Source organism: Schistocerca piceifrons, chromosome 1 (assembly GCF_021461385.2).
Source record: "Schistocerca piceifrons isolate TAMUIC-IGC-003096 chromosome 1, iqSchPice1.1, whole genome shotgun sequence".
NCBI classification, from domain to species: domain Eukaryota; kingdom Metazoa; phylum Arthropoda; class Insecta; order Orthoptera; family Acrididae; genus Schistocerca; species Schistocerca piceifrons.
In genome coordinates this window covers 1221846599-1221864061 of record NC_060138.1, presented here as the reverse complement: position 1 = coordinate 1221864061, position 17463 = coordinate 1221846599, and positions in this window count along the sequence as shown.

Sequence of the window (17463 nt, the reverse complement as noted above, 5' to 3'; positions counted from 1 at the left end):
TGTGTTCAACAGATTGCATAAGCAATTGCAAGGCGTTGTGTGGCCTATTGACCTTGATCGCTGATAAGGCTCTGCCGCGCAGAGAGAGCGGGTACTAGATTATCTTCTCCCGCTGCCAGGATAATGCGGGACTTAGACTCTAGTGCAGCCAATTACGTCATGTTATTGGCTCTTTGCTAAGTAAGTCAGCGCTCTTGCGTAGTTGTTGCACTGTTACCCGGTCCTAACTTCACTTATCTAGATCAGATAGTTTAATTAAATAAATATAAAGAAACAACAGGACCTGTATTTGACTGAGATTTAATAATGGTCATTACTAGTTATAGAGTGACTTTGAAATTCACATGGCTGTCAGAGCATAAAGATCCTTTGTAAGTCGGGGACGATCTCGGTGTGTATTGTGATAGACTCTATAGTATACCACTTGTATTAGAAAAAGTGTGTATGCCTTCATATATAGCTCAAGGCAGTCACCTTCGATTGCGGATCCACAGCTGTTGGCAGGAATTACTACCCACTGTGCTGCTTTATATTTCGTCTGTGAACTGCTTACATCTTGTTTAGGGAATGTTAAATGTTTGTAGACAAGAAAGTCAGTGTTCTCAACCCTTAATTTTCGTGAAAAGCGTTCTGGTTTCCATGGTCGTTCATAAGTTATCCTTTATTTTTAATTTTTTGTTTCTCAACTCTAAACGTGGATATACAAATATCCAAATCAGGTGAATCTTTTTGTGTCTGATATGATGGATTTGCTGGTTGAGTATGTTCTCAATGTGTCCACGGTACTGGTCTCATTTCTACTGAAACTGCAGTCTGTCTGGGGGTCACAGTTGGATATTAACACATCGAAATAGATCACACAGTTTTGTAAATTATAGTGACAAATGGTCTTCACTGAAAGTAGTTGTCCCTGAGCAATGAAAAGTGAGGCTTCGGATCTTAATCACGACTGAAATGGATTACTTCTCTATATGACTCGAGTATTCAGAGTCACACCCTTAACTACAGTAGTCGAATTTTCAAAAGGGATGCCAGTTATTTTATTCACGATCATAGCATGGGTTGAAATAATAAAACCTGTGCGCCCCATCAATAACTGATCTACAAATTTACATGCAAATTAATCCATACATGCAATTAACATGGTTTCCAAACGCAGATAAACAATAAATAATACTTTGTTAATGTGTAATTGTTCTGCATTGTTCCCAGACTCGCGATACAAAATACATAGTTCCTGGCTGCCAGCAAGACTTAAATTCTGACCCTGTAGCCCCTGAAATACACAGCTTCCCTGGTCACCAAAGAGTCTAGAACACTACACACAGCCTTTACAGATCACTATTGTGGGGCATTGTTCGTGACAAAACAACAATTTACGAAGTGATCTGGGCTTTTCATAACTTTTATCGTATTTCAAATGTTATTGTCAGATTAATTTCATTAACACTTCCAAATGGCTATAATGTTGAGAGATGATTTACGCTTAAGAAAATTCCGTTTTGTTTTTCTATATAATAAATAATTTCTGTAATGAAGTTATATGTTTTGGCACTCACGCAGTAACGCAGTAGCCAACCAGAGCAAAGGACCGCTATGCATGTCCACGTGAGCTAAGTGAAAGATTCCACTGAACTACATCTACATTTACGTCTACGTCTACGTGATTACTCTGCTATTCACAATAAAGCGCTTGGCAGAGGGTTCAATGAACCACCTTCAGGCTGTCTCTCTACCGTTCCACTCTCGAGCGCCACGCGGGAAAAACGAGCACTTAAATTTTTCTGTGCGAGCCCTGATTTCTCTTATTTTATCGTGATGATCGTTTCTCCCTATGTAGGTGGGTGCCAACATAATGCTTTAGCCGGCCGCGGTGGTCTCGCGGTTGTAGGCGCGCAGTCCGGAACCGCGCGACTGCTACGGTCGCAGGTTCGAATCCTGCCTCGGGCATGGATGTGTGTGATGTCCTTAGGTTAGTTAGGTTTAAGTAGTTCTAAGTTCTAGGGGACTGATGACCACAGCTGTTAAGTCCCATAGTGCTCAGAGCCAGCCATAATGCTTTCGCAATCGGAGGATAAAACTAGTGACTGACATTTCATGAGGAGGTTCCGTCGCAACGAAGAACGCCTTTGTTTTAATGATTGTCGCTCCAATTCACGTATCATGTATGTGACACTGTCTCCCCTATTTCGCAAAAATACAAAATGATCTGCCCTTCTTTGTACTTTTTCGATGTCGTCCGGCAGTCTCATCTGATGCGGATCCCTCAGCGCACAGCAATACTCCAGAATAGGGCGGACAAGCGTAGTTTTTTTTTTTTTTTGTTTGTGGTTTTAGGGCGCAAAACTTCTATGGTCATTAGCGCCCAGCCCGTGACGTAGGAAACAGGAAAAAAACGAAATTTAAAATCAGCAGCAAGGGGAACAAAGTCATAAAATTTGAGAAACTAAAGGCAGAAGGAATGCTTAAAAATCCACTATAGAAAGGGGTTGGTTGTCCCCAAAAAAAAAAAAAAATCAAATGACTGACGTCATTTCACTGTCACTAATAAACTGTAGAACGCGGTCAGCTGAGCGCGTGTCATCTGCTAAAATCAACGATAGATCAGGCGATAGCTGTAGACGGGAGCGTAACGGATTAAAATAGGGGCATTCAATTAAAAGGTGTCTGACCGTCCACAGCTGAGAGCAGTGGGGACAGAGTGGGGGAGGATCACCGCTTAAAAGATGTCGATGGCTAAAAAGACAGTGCCCTATCCGGAGTCTAGCTAAAATTACCTCCTCCCGACGACGCGTTCGGGAGGAAGAGGTCCAAGCGCAAGGAAGGGCTTTCACTTCCCGCAATTTATTGTGGGGAAGTGTTGACCAATGCGCATGCCATAAATGAGCAACTTGGCGACATAAACCGCTCCGTAGATCGGTAAACGGAAGAGACTGAATAGCTGGCCGAGGAAGAGAGACTGCAGCCTTGGCCGCTATATCGGCCGCCTCATTCCCACAGATACCGGCGTGTCCCGGGAACCAGAGGAACGCCACTGAGACGCCCCACAGGTGGAGCAAGCGCAGACAGTCCTGAATCCGGTGGACCAGAGGGTGCACAGGGTAAAGAGCTTGGAGACTTAGGAGAGAACTGAGAGAATCTGAGCAGATTACGTACTGTATCCGCTGATGGCGGCGGATGTAGTGGACAGCCTGGAGAACAGCGTAAAGCTCCGCAGTATAAACCGAACACTGGTCGGGAAGCCGAAAGTGATTTGGGGTGTCGCTAACAATATAGGCACTCCCTACACCTAACGATGTTTTCGAGCCGTCGGTGTAAATAAATGTGGCTTCAGTCATTTGTGCACATAGAGCAGCAAATGCCCGACGGTAGACAAGTGTAAGGGTACCATCCTTGGGAAATTGACATATGTCTCTGAGCAAGTCGATCCGGGGACGGAGCCAAGGCGGTGCTGTACCCCAAGTTGTCAAGAAGGTTTTAGGAAAGCGGAAGGAGAGAGAATGGAGCAGTTGACGGAAGCGGACTCCCGGGGGTAGTAGGGAGGAGGAGCGGCCTGCATACCCGACATCAAAGGAGGTGTCGAAAAAAACGTCATGGGCTGGATTAGCAGGCATGGAAGACAGATGGCTAGCATAACGACTCAGAAGAACTGCCCGCCGATTGGACAGCGGAGGTTCAGCAGTCTCAGCATAAAGGCTTTCCACAGGGCTGGTGTAAAAAGCTCCAGACACTAAACGTAATCCACGGTGGTGGATAGAGTCGAGACGCCGAAGAATAGACGGCCGAGCAGAGGAGTAGACTATGCTTCCATAATCCAATTTCGAGCGCACTAAGGCGCGATAGAGGCGGAGAAGGACCACTCGGTCCGCTCCCCAGGAGGTACCATTCAGAACACGGAGGGTGTTAAAGGAACGCAGACAGCGAGCCGAAAGATAGGAAACGTGGGAGGACCAGCACAGTTTTCTGTCAAACTTAAGACCCAAGAATTTAGCGACGTCGGAAAACGGAAGGTTGACAGGACCTAGATGTAAGGAGGGCGGAAGAAACTCCTTACGTCGCCAAAAATTAACACAAACGGTCTTACTGGGTGAGAAACGGAAGCCGGTTTCGATGCTCCACGAGTGGAGGCGATCGAGACATCCTTGAAGACGTCTTTCAAGCAGGCTGGTCCGTTGAGAGCTGTAGAAGATCGCAAAATCGTCCAGAAAGAGGGAGCCCGAGACATCAGGAAGGAGACAATCCATAATTGGATTAATGGCGATGGCAAACAGTACAACACTCAGCACGGAGCCCTGGGGTACCCCGTTTTCTTGGGAGAAAGTACGGGAGAGAGTAGTCTTCACCCGCACCCTAAATGTGCGCTCTGCCATAAATTCACGAAGAAAAGGGGCAGCCGGCCTCGAAAGCCCCAAGAGAACAGTGTGCGGAGGATGCCTGTCCTCCAACAGGTATCGTATGCTCTCTCCAGATCAAAAAATATTGCTACCGTTTGGCGTTTCCGGAGAAAATTGTTCATGATATAAGTGGAGAGAGCAACAAGATGGTCAACGGCAGAACGATGCTTTCGGAATCCGCATTGGGCTGGTGTTAAAAGACTGCGGGATTCCAGCCACCAAGCTAAACGGTAATTCACCATACGCTCCAAAACCTTACAGACACTACTCGTGAGAGAAATGGGGCGATAGCTAGAGGGGAGATGTTTGTCCTTTCCAGGTTTCGGAACGGGAACGACAATAGCTTCCCGCCATCGCCTGGGAAAGGTACTGTCGGTCCAAATTCGATTGTAAAGGCGAAGGAGGTAACGCAGGCTATGGGTTGATAAATGCAGCAACATTTGGACATGGATACCATCCGGTCCTGGGGCGGAGGAGCGAGAAGAAGAGAGGGCATGTTGGAGTTCCCGCATGGAGAAAACAGTATTGTAGCTTTCGCGATTTTGAGAGGAGAAAGCAAGATGTCGCACTTCCGCTGCACGTTTCTTCGGGAGAAACGCTGGCGGGTAATTTGAAGAGCTCGAAATCTCAGCAAAGTGCTGACCCAATGAGTTAGAAATTGCGACGGGGTCCACTAAGGTATCATGCGCGACAGTGAGCCCAGAGACCGGGGAGAAACTAGGCGCGCCTGAGAACCGTCGAAGCCGACTCCAAACTTCCGAGGAGGGAGTGAAGGTGTTAAATGAGCTAATAAAGAATTTCCAGCTTGCCTTCTTGCTATCGCGGATGACGCGACGGCATCGCGCACGGAGCTGCTTATATCGGATACAGTTTGCCAAAGTTGGATGGTGACGGAAAATGCGAAGAGCACGTCGCCACTCACGTATTGCGTCACGGCATGCCTCGTTCCACCAAGGAACTGGGGGGCGCCGGGGCAATTCGGAGGTGCGTGGTATTGAACGTTCCGCAGCTGTGAGAATAACGTCGGTAATATGTGTGACCTCATCGTCGACGCTGGGAAAGCGACGGTCATCGAATGTCGCTAGAGACGAAAAAAGTATCCAATCGGCTTGGGCAAACTTCCAGCGTCGCGAGCGCATTTATGGCAGTGGAGGCTGCAGTCTAAGAACACATGGAAAGTGGTCACTCGAGTGTGTATCATCAAGGGCGAACCATTCGAAGCGCCGAGCTAGCGGAACAGTACCGACCGCAAGGTCCAAATGAGATAAATTTGTCGTGGAGGCAGACAAAAATGTGGGGACCCCAGTGTTGAGGCAGACTAGATCCGCTTGGTGGAAGACGTCTAGCAATAGTGAGCCACGTGGACAAGGATGTGGAGATCCCCAAAGCGGGTGGTAGGCATTGAAGTCCCCAACCAGCAAATAGGGGGGTGGAAGCTGACCAAGAAGATGAAGGAGATCAGCTCGTGCCATTGGTGTGGACGATGGAATGTATACCGTACAAAGAGAGAACGTGTATCCAGAAAGGGAAAGACGGACGGCGACAGCTTGGAAGGAACTGTTTAAGGGGATTTGGTGATAATGTTGAGTATCGTGGAGCAGAATCATGAGTCCTCCATGGGCTGGAGTGCCTTCAACAGAGGGGAGGTCATATCGAACGGACTGAAAATGAGGGAGAACAAAGCGGTCATGGGGACGCAGCTTTGTTTCCTGAAGACAGAAGATGACCGGCGAGTAGGATCGTAAGAGGATCGACAATTCATCCCGATTGGCTCGAATACCGCGGATATTCCAGTGGATAATGGACATAGGGTGAACAGAAAATGGAGGAACGTGACCAAGGGTGCTGTCAACTCAACGACTGCTCAGAGCTTGCGACCGACAGCATGGAATGGCATTCAATCGAAGGCAGAAGATCCTGATCCATAGGTTGGTCAGGAGCAGCTCCAGCCACCAACGATCGGCCAGTTGACCGGCCACCAGCAGTGCGCCTCGGCGACACAGAAGACGGCCGAGGGCGATTTCCGCCAGGTGGTGCTGTAGATGGAACACGCCTTGGCGGAGAAGGAGAGGAACTGTGTTTCTTCGTAGCCTTCTTGGAAGTATGATGTTTAGATGAAGGAGGAACCGATGGTTGTGAAGTTGCGGTACGTAAAAACTCTTCACGAGAATGCTCTTTTTTCGAAGACTTGGCGTCTGACTTTTGGGCTCGAGATTTAGCAGAACCCGACGAAGGGTGAGCCATTGAGTGGGCAGGCGAAAGTGGTGAGGTTGAACGGGCGATCTTTGCGCTGGCCGATCTGACGACCGTGGTACTAAAGGTGAGGTCGCAAGTCTGCGTGGCCGCCTTCTTTGTTGGCCGAGGAGAAGCAAGGACAGTGCTGTATTTTCCTTTCTGAGGCACAGTGGGCTGTCGACTGGCGAGTAACTTTCGAGCAGCAAAGGTCGACACTTTTTCCTTCACTCTTATTTCCTGGATGAGTTTTTCGTCCTTAAAAACGGGGCAATCTCGAGAGGAAGCAGCGTGGTCACCCATACAGTTGATGCAGTGAGGGGATGAAGGTGGACAAGCACCCTCATGGGCATCCTTGCCACACGTAACATTTGGCCGGATTGGAACAGGACTGGCTGGTGTGATTGAACCGCTGACACCGATAGCAACGCGTAGGGTTTGGGACATAAGGGCGAACGGAAATTATCTCATAGCCTGCTTTGATTTTTGATGGGAGTTGAACTTTGTCAAATGTCAAGAAGACAGTGCGGGTTGGAATGATGTTCGAGTCAACCCTTTTCATAACCCGATGAACAGCTGTGACGCCCTGGTCAGACAGGTAGTGCTGAATTTCTTCGTCAGACAATCCATCGAGGGAGCGTGTATAAACGACTCCACGCGAGGAATTTAAGGTACGGTGCGGTTCCACCCGGACAGGGAAGGTGTGGAGCAGAGAAGTACGCAGCAATTTTTGAGCCTGGAGGGCACTGTGTGTTTCCAACAACAGGGTGCCATTCCGTAATCTGGAACAAGACTTTACAGGACCCGCAATTGCGTCGACACCTTTCTGAATAATGAAAGGGTTGACCGTGGAAAAGTCGTGACCTTCGTCAGACCGAGAAACAACAAGGAACTGTGGCAATGATGGAAGAAACGTCTGTGGCTGAGACTCAGTGAACTTACGTTTGTGAGCAGACATAGTGGAAGGTGAGGAAACCATTGCGGAAGAATCCCCCATGATTACCGGCGTCTCCGATGGCGCGCTCCTTCCTTGTGGGGGCCCTCACCGAGGGCACACCCGCCTTAGGTGATTGTTCACACCTCAGGTCACACCTCCCGACAAACGGACGGAGGGACCAATCGGCACTTTCGGAAGGTATCAGCTCGGGTAATCACCCCTCCCTGGGCCTGGCCGTTACCAGGGGGTACGTACGTGTCCTACCTGTCTACCCGGGGCGGGGAATTACGCGTTACCCCGTCACCGGCTACGCATGGAAGTGCGTGGGTCGGCCTTCAGACACGCACAGGGAGGAAGAAAGAGACAGGGAAAGGAAAGAAGAGAGGTCTCAAACGCCGCAGCGGAGAAAAGGGTAAAGAGAAGAGGTAAAGAGAAGTGGTAAGGAAAAGAGAAGGACGAAGAAAGATAAAGACATACAAGCAAGGAAGGCGAAGAGTGCGGTACATTTACAAGCGTCCGTCTCCGGACGTAGGCACAAACCATACTCCCAGAGGGGGAGAAAGGGAAGGAAAGAGCCAGAGGTGAGGGGGGGGGGGGCGAAGATGGGGGATGGGGAAGGATACGGAAAGGGGGGGGTATGCAGCCTGGAAAAGAAGGAAGGCCACATTAGCTCAGGGTCCCGTGCTCGCTACACACGTATCCACAAAAGAGTTGTGGATCCCCTGGGGGGGGGGGGACAAGCGTAGTGTAAGCAGTCTCTTTGGTAGACCTCTTGCACCTTCTAAGTGTTCTGCCAATGAATCGCAGTCTTTGGTTTGCTCTACCCACAATATTATCTATGTGATCGTTCCAATTTGGATTATTTGTAATTGTAATCCCTAAGTATTTAGCTGCATTTACAGCCTTCAGATTTGTGTGACTTATCGTGTAATCGAAATTTACCTAATTTCTTGTAATACTCATGTGAATAAGTTCACTTTTTTCTTTATTCAGGGTCAATTGCCACTTTTCGCACCATACAGATATCTTATCTAGATCAGTTTGCAAGTCGTTTTGATCATCTGATGACTTTACAAATTACAGCATCATCTGTAAACAATCTAAGACGGCTACTCAGATTGTCTCATATGTCGTTAATGTAGATCAGGAACAACAGAGGGCCTATAACACTTCCTTGGGGAACGCCGGATATTACTTCTGTTTCACTCGATGACTTTACGTGTATTACTATAAACTGTAACCTTTCTGACAGGAAATCACGAATCCAGTCGAACAACTGAGGCGATACCCTGTAGGCACGTAGTTTGGTTAGAAGACGCTTGTGAGGAACGGTGTCGAAACCTTTCTGGAAATCTAAAAATATGGAATCAATTTGACATCCTCTGTGATTAGCACTTATTACTTCACGGGTGCCTTCGGTGCCTTGTGCAAACACAAAATGCAGCATTCCTAGGTCAAATACACCTACCAATATTTTTCACGTCAGCTGCCTTGTACAGTACGTAGCATGGGTATTATTGAGAATAAATAGATCATGGCTGCATCAACCAGAAATGTTTCTGCATTTTAAAATCTAAGAAACATTTCATAAATTACGATACAGTTTTGTAATGCAGGCTACGCAGCCGTGTGTGTGTGTGTGTGTGTGTGTCTATTGTACGGTTGTTGAAACCGTAGAAAGTTTTAAAAAACTTAGTAATTTTATGTGAATCAGCGGTTAAAGAAAGGTTTAGCTTTAATCAAACAATTTCCTTCAAGAGTTTCGACTTTAAGAACTTACCAAAACTGCAACCACGGAAGAAATTAGCGGAAAAGTATGGAGTGTGATATTACACAAATGGCATATATCCAAGAGCTTTAGTTTTTGACACATATTTTAAAGACAAGAAGGGATAAACTGGCAAAAGACAAACTCGGCGAAAATAAGTTTGATTTCCAAAGGAATGAGGAACATACGAGACAACAGTGTCCCTATGACTGAGCTTCGCATATAAATGGAAAGAAAGGTAAACCTTTGTTTGAAGTATTTGCAGACCCAGAGAGAGCTTTTGACAATACTGACTGGAATATTCTACTTGAAATCCTGACGGTATGGTCGGTAAAAATGTTATTTATAACTTGTACAGAAACGAGAAGCCAATTATAAGAATCTAAGGACATAAAAAGGAAGAAGTGGTTGAGAAGGAAGTGAGACAGGGTTGCAGCCTATCCCCAATGTTATTCAATCCGTACATTGAGCAAGCAGTAAAGTAACCAAAAGAAACATTTGAAGAAGGAATGAAACTTCAGGGAGAAGAAAAACAAATCTAGGTGTGCCGCCGAAGTGTCTTTCAGCCGGCCAGAGTGGCCGTGCGGTTCTAGACGCTACAGTTTGAAACTGGGCGACCACTACGGTCGCAGGTTCGAATCATGCCTCGGGCATGGATGTGTGTGATGTCCTTAGGTCAGTTATGTTTAATTAGTTCTAAGTTCTAGTCGACTAATGACCTCAGAAGTGAAGTCGCATAGTGCTCAGAGCCATTTTAAGTCTTTCAGAGACAGCAAAGGAGCTGAAAGAGCAGCTGAACGGAATAGATAGTTCATGGGAAAGATTATAAAATGACAATGAACTAAAGCAAAACAAGGATAACGGGATGAGTAGAATTAAATCAGACGATGTAGACGGTATCAGATGTAATTGACGAATTTTGCTATTTGCTGGTGATGACCGAAGTAGAGAAGGTATAAAATGCTGTAGAAAGAAAAAGGGAGAATTCCTTACCTCCAAATATAAATACGAGGGTTGGAGCTTTGATAGTGGCAACTGTTTATTTACAGCTCGTAAAAAATAGATACGTGTTTCAAAGTTTTACTGACCTTCAAGATAGTCACCAGTATTGTGTATAACCCGTTGCCAGCGATGTGGAAGTCGTAGGATACTCTTAGCAGTGCCAGTTGTGTTGACAGTTGGAGCAGTGCGGTCTATTGCCCGACGAATTTGTAGCAGTTCTGAAGCGAATGCTGTGAAGTGTTTCCTTCAGTTTAGAAATCGAGTTGAACCTACGAGGGCTTAAGTCAGGGGAGTGCAGTGGGTGGTATAGCACTTAGCAGACCCATCAGTCAAACAAATCGGTAACACTTCCACTGTACGTGCCTGAGCATTGTCCTGCAAAATGATGGTCAGGTCCTGCAGAAGGTGTCATCACTTTTGTCTCTAAGCTGGTCGTAGGTCGTCCTCCAAAAATGAACAGATGCAACAGACCGCGCCGCTCGAACTGTCAACACAACTGGCACTGCTAAGAGTATCCTACGACTCCCCCATCGCTGGCAACGGGTTATACACAATTCTGGTGACTACTTTGAAGATCAGTAAGACTTCGAAACACGTATTTATTTTGTACGAGCTGTAAATAAATAGTTGTCACTATTAAACTTCCAACCCTCGCGTAAGTCTTAGGAAGTCTTTTCTGAATGTATTTGTCTCGAGGTAGCCTTATATGGAAGTGGAAAATGGAAGACAAGCGTTTCAGACAAGAAGAGACCAGAGAGCTTTGAAATGTAGTGCCACAGTGCAATGCTGAAGATTAAGACGGATAACTAATGAATACTAAATAGAATTGGGCAGAAGCTAAATACACTACCGATCATGAAATTTGCTACACCATGGAGATGACATGCTGCAGATGCGAAATTTAACCGACAGGAAGAAGATGCTGTGATATGTAAATGATTAGCTTTTCACAGCATTCACACAAGGTTTGGCGCCGGTGGTGACACCTACAACGTGCTGACATGAGCAAAGTTTGCAAACGATTTCTCATACACAAACAGCAGTTGACAGGATTTGCCTGATGAAACGTTGTTGTGATGCCTCGTGTAAGGAAGAGAAATGCATACCATCACGTTTCAGACTTTGATAAAGGTCGGATTGTAGCCTATCGCGATTGCGGTTTATCGTATCGCGACATTGCTGCTCGCGTTGGTCGAGATCCAATGACTGTTAGCAGAATATGGAATCGGTAGGTTCAGAAGGGTATTAAGGAACGCCGTTCTGGATCCCAACGGCCTCGTATCACTAGCAGTCGAGATGACAGGCATCTTATCCGCATGGTTGTAACGGTTCGTCCAGCCACGTCTAGATCCCTGAGTCAACAGATGGGGACGTTTGCAAGACAACAACGATCTGCACGAACAGTTCGACGACGCTTGCAGCAGCATGGACTATCAGCTCGGAGACCGTGGCTGCGGTTACCCTTGACGCTGCATCACAGGCAGGAGCGCCTGCGATGGTGTACTCAACGACGAACCTGGGTGCACGAATGGCAAAACGCCAATTTTTCGGATGAATCTGGGTACTGTTTACAGCATCCGTGTTTCCGACATCGCGGTGAACCGACATTGGAAACGTGTATTCGTCATCGCCAGACTGGCGTATCACCTGGCGCGATGATATGGGGTGCCATTGGTTACTAGTCTCGGTCACCTCTTGTTGGCATTGACGGCACTTTGAACAGTGGGCGTTACATTTCAGATGTATTACGACCCGTGGCTCTACCCTTCATTCGATCCCTGCGAAACCCTACATTTCAGCAGGATAATGCACGACCGCGTGTTGGAGGTCCTTTACGGGCCTTTCTGGATACAGAAAATTTTCGACTGCTGCCCTGGCCAGCACATTCTCCAGATTCTCACCAATTGAAAACGTCTTTCCAATGGTGGCCGAGCAACTGGCTCATCACAATACGCCAGTCACTACTCTTGATGAACTGTGGTATCGTGTTGAAGCTGCATGGGCAGCTGTACCTGTACACGCCATCCAAGTTCTGTTTGGCTCAATGCCCAGGCGTATCAGGCCGTTTTAACGGCCAGAGGTGGTTGTTCTGGGTACTGATCAGCATCTATGCACCCAAATTGCGTGAAAATGTGATTATATGTCAGTTCTAGTGTAATATATTTGTCCAATGAATACCCGTTTGTCATCTGCATTTCTTCTTGGTGTAGCAATTTTAATGGCCAGTAGTGTGGCGCGTACTGCGGTAGTCGATATGTCAGTGAGTACCTTAGGTCGGCATGTTTGCTGGTACGCGTATTCCATATCGCCATACGCGTTAAGTCGGTTCCCCAATGATCCAGCACAGTGCCACTCGGTAAGCTGTGACAGCAGCGAGTCTGTACACACTGGGGTGGCCCGCCCGCTCCTGTGTGCCCACGCCGCCTGCTGGGTGAGGGGAGCAGACAACGCCACAGAGCCGCGGCCGGCAGCGCCGACACTCGAGCAGACCGCCGCCATCATTAGAACGCGACCCCCCTGGCTACTGCCGCCGCCGCGGCTGAGACGCGAGAAGTGCCTCAACAGCAGGGGGGCCACCACAGAGCACAATGCACACGGCCCCCGGCCCCTCTCCGAGCGCTTCCCGAGGCCGCTGTCACACCTCCGCTGCTAAAGACGCTTGCTTTTGTGCTGACGCCGAAGGATTACTGTTTTTTGTGTATTCTAGCAAAAAGCCGCTATAAGACTATTTTCTTCCAAATGGTTTTGGCTCTTCCTTTATATGTGGCACGCCTTAAAGCTTAAAAAGTATCTAATACATGTCCATTAGAGGAAAATAAATTTGAGTCGCGTATGTACACCACACGTCAATGTACAGTGCGTGGTTTATGGTATATCATCCAAGTATTATCGACTTCCTCTCCTCTTCCATTTGCGTGTCGCATGAAGAAGAAACGACTGATGGTACCCCTCTGTATGTGACGTACACTCTTGTCCTCTCGTCCTCATGCTTCTAGAGATATACAGAGTAATTCATAACACGATTGTGCGAAACTATCTCATGAATAAAATTGTCACATATTTGTGGATAGGGCAACTCTCCAAGTTAACTCTGTTACGTGGGAAACGTCAATTAAGGGGGAAGAGAATGCGTGTGCAATTCGTTGAAGTTGTTGGGTTGCCTATCTGAACACGTGATCTAACACGATGAGACAATACGGAATGAACATTTTGTATACATATTTGACACGTCTGCTCCCTATTGAATGGAGCACTTCTTCAAATTTGCATCCGTTACAAGAGCCATAGCGTAAATCGACTACCGTAGATTGTCGAGAGACCAATAGTGCATGTTCCGGCGGTTTACTTAGCTGTGTTGGTAAAAGTGGCTTCATCAATAAACACAATCATGACTCATCTGGAGTACTCTGTCTTAATGTCCATGTACAGAACTTAACACGATTCTCGTAATCACTTCCATGCAGCACTTGATGGAGGGAGATATGATAGGTAGGGAAACCAATGACCATGGAGAATGCTTCTTCCTCACGTTACGGAAATAATGAAGCTTTGCAAAGTACTTGCAGCTACGTCTTTTTAATGATTCTTTACTTTCCTTATGTCCCACTGGATTAGCTGGTGGTTCGTGCACACCGCTAAAGCAAAGTCTTTATCGAGACTTTTGCTTCCTCCTTTGCCTCTTACGACATTGATGGAGTTGCGTGTATCACACATGCCCGATTATAAAAAGTTTGCGCTGCACCTATGGGGCGGTGCTATGTAGTGAAGGGATACCAACGAGAAGTCCCGACGTGCACACCTTGATTTTGCGTGGGTTCTACTCTCCTGGGCTAGCAGCTGTTTTAATGATTACTGGGACCAAACAACTGAATGTAAGACAACAAAAGGTCAAATTTATACTCTGCGCCACAGAATTAAAGAATCATTTTTTCGAAACCCAGCGATAGCTTCCCATTACGACACATATATTTTAAATGTCGTTCAAAGGTGCATACGACCAACATCTGTAAGCGTGGCCACCTACGACGTCAACCTTCGGTTCGGTGACACTTCAAACAGCAAGATGTTGGCACAGGCGAAAAAAAGGCCACACCGCGGAAGTTTTGTGGGCTGTATGGTTGGTTCGTCATATCCTATTGACGCCAAATTTCGCCACAATTCTGCCCAATACCATCACGAAGAGAAGGTCGTCACACATCGACTTGCCCGCATTCGAGCTCTTCTTTTGATGTCTCTGCGGTACAGGTCATAAGCGCGACAACCAGCGTTGCAATCACGCCGTTTTTTATGAGTGTCCGAGAAAAACAATTTAGACAAACTGCCGCTCAGAATCGACGCTAAAAGTCCTCAGAGGATGGCAGAAACAGCTTAAATGAAACCACCCCTTTCCCTGGGGCGTTGATTCCCACACATTTCGCGGTCGAAAAAACGACAGTTCGCAGAGCGATGAGCGACACGACGACATTCTTGACAACTTTCGTCAGTACTGACAGTCTCTGACATTTCAATCCTTCTGCAAGGACACTGTGGGGCCGTATCCATTGAACGTGATCTAACCACTTTGGAGCCCAGCGCAACCGCAATTTTTGCTCTCGTGTGAAACCTGGAACTTCAGGGGACCGTTCAAAACCATTAAACGAAATTTTAACAAAGCAGCTTGGGGTACCTATGCATTTTCAGCCCTTCTGTTTTCAGCCCCCCTCTGGTGTGATCACACGGGAATGAAATTAACGTGTGTGGTAAAAAGGGCAAACGGACCCTCTAAGACCACACCCCTCCCCCGCTCCCTCAGGACGGCAATACCCTCGGTGTCACCCACGTGGCTTTGTTGAGAACGTTCGAAATATTCCTGTCGGAAACTAACACCTGTTCAGGTCGGCGACTTTTCTCAACGTCTGGGTGTTAGGCAACATCTTCGACCACCCTTGGGTGGTGTTTGCTGTTTGAACTGTGACTCCCCAGGGCGCAATGCCTTTGCACCTTAACAGAGTAAGCTTGTGGGCACTTTTGAGCAAAATTACAAACTAACTCATCGCAATGGGAGACAGTTATGGGATTTCGAAAAACAAATCATTTAGTGTTGATGCACAGTGCAAATTTGAGGAACAAATTTACGTATACAGATACATAAAAGACGTTACAGAATGATGTTTAAAAAAATTTAGGAGATTGTAGAGGATAAAATTGTGAACGTTTTGATATAGGCTATCTATGGCCTGAAAAGCGAAATAAAGTTTCTATAGCATAAGCACTTCCTACGCATTTGGTAGGACAAATCAAGTATCACAGTAGTGTAGATTGGGAAACATTTATTGACACTAGAGTACAGTCAAGTATTGTAACGAAACCTGATGGTATGAAACACTGTGAAGTCGCAGACATTAAAATCTGGCACTGTTCCTAGCGGCGATGAGCACACAGAGGACTTTACGTAACCCCAGAGGAAAAAGTCATGATGGGTAAGATAAGGGGAGCACACAGGTCAAGGGACTAGGCTTCCCCTTCCAACTACTCCCTGTCTGAAGTTGTGTGCGAAACATCCACTGGCACGACGATCAAATTGCCATGGAGCACAGTCCATCTTTCTGAAAGCACAAACTAGTTCGCAATTGCAAGGGAACTTCATCCATAAATTCAGGGAAGACGTTGTCCAGAAAGTTTCAATGCTGTGTATCATTCAAACGATCTGGGAAGATTTGTGCTCAAATCAGGTGATCACCAAGAATTCCAGTATAAATGTCCACTGAGAATCTCAACTGGTAGCCTCTCCTAGAGATAGTGTGTGGATTTTCAACGTTCAGTGGTACCTCCACAAAAGTTATCTCTTATTTCCGACAGTGGGTTCCTGATATCTGAACACTGAAAATCCTCTACAATCTCCAAAATTTCTAAAGCATAATTCTGTAACACCCAGTATAAGTTACACTCTGCAGCCACTGTACAGTGCATGGCCGAGGGTACATCGTAGCACTGCTATAAATTTATTTTCCTATTCCATTCACGCAATGAGCCAGTGAAAAATAGCTGACCTCGCTGAGCTCGACTGCCACTGCGATGTCCTGTACAAGCTCTTACGACATCCCAGACACTCAACACACACAACCATTCCATACGTCATAGTGAACGGTGCGTTCTATTTGTACACAGAAGTTACCTCTGGACGCACTGCTTTGGTTCTCGTCCAAACGAGAAAACAAAAGCCCTTCAGACATGTACTTCTTGGCCGATGGGCCACTTTTTCATTGATACTCCGTACATATCCTGCAACCCTCCTCGTAGTATAACGAAGTCGCGAAAACACAGCTGGCCACTCTCGGATTTGAATGCATGAGACATATGCTTCTGTAATTTGAGCACATCGGTCATGGGCGTGAAATACTCTGACACTTTTAAATGACTCCATAGCATGTTATCGAAGAGATTCAGGGCAAGTTACTCGGAAGACTACTCTACTGAACCCCCTCTACCAATCCATCTTTGTGTTAAGAACTGTCATATCAGACACAGAAAATAGGTTGGTGCCGCGCCGTGCATAAAACAATTCCATTATTTTCCTGAATGGGTAACGTTACTCATTAATACATTTAATTGTTCAGATAGTTCAAATACCTAGTAATCTCTGATCTTGCTGCGGTGCTAGCACAAGATTCAGTGACTGATTTTGGAGAAATTAGTCAGTGGGCTGAGTACAGAGACAAAGCTTAGCATTAAGAAATGAGAAAGGCAACGCATCAGGCGACCAGGCTGCACCACTAAGCGTTGACCGCTTTTGACGCAACAAGTAAAGCCCTTAACCCAAAAAGCACTTTTTTGGGCATATGTTTATGGAATCTTTTATTCTAGCGTTCACCAGTACTGTAGTATGCAAGAGTGTTGAATACTGTTCTAAACACATATAAAAGTAATAATAAACGTGCCAAATACGACCTTAATAAATATGATTATGCAATTCTTGCACTCATTTACCTTGTGAAACTTGGAGAACTAAATGCTTCAGAGGAAGACCGTCGTGGAGGAAGAACAGTGTGTTTCTTGCAGAAGCGACGCGCTTAGGCTGTCTGTAAATTCCACCCGGTCGTGCCTCCTCCTGCAGCCTTGTGGATGATACTCCTAAAAGTTTGTAAAGGAAA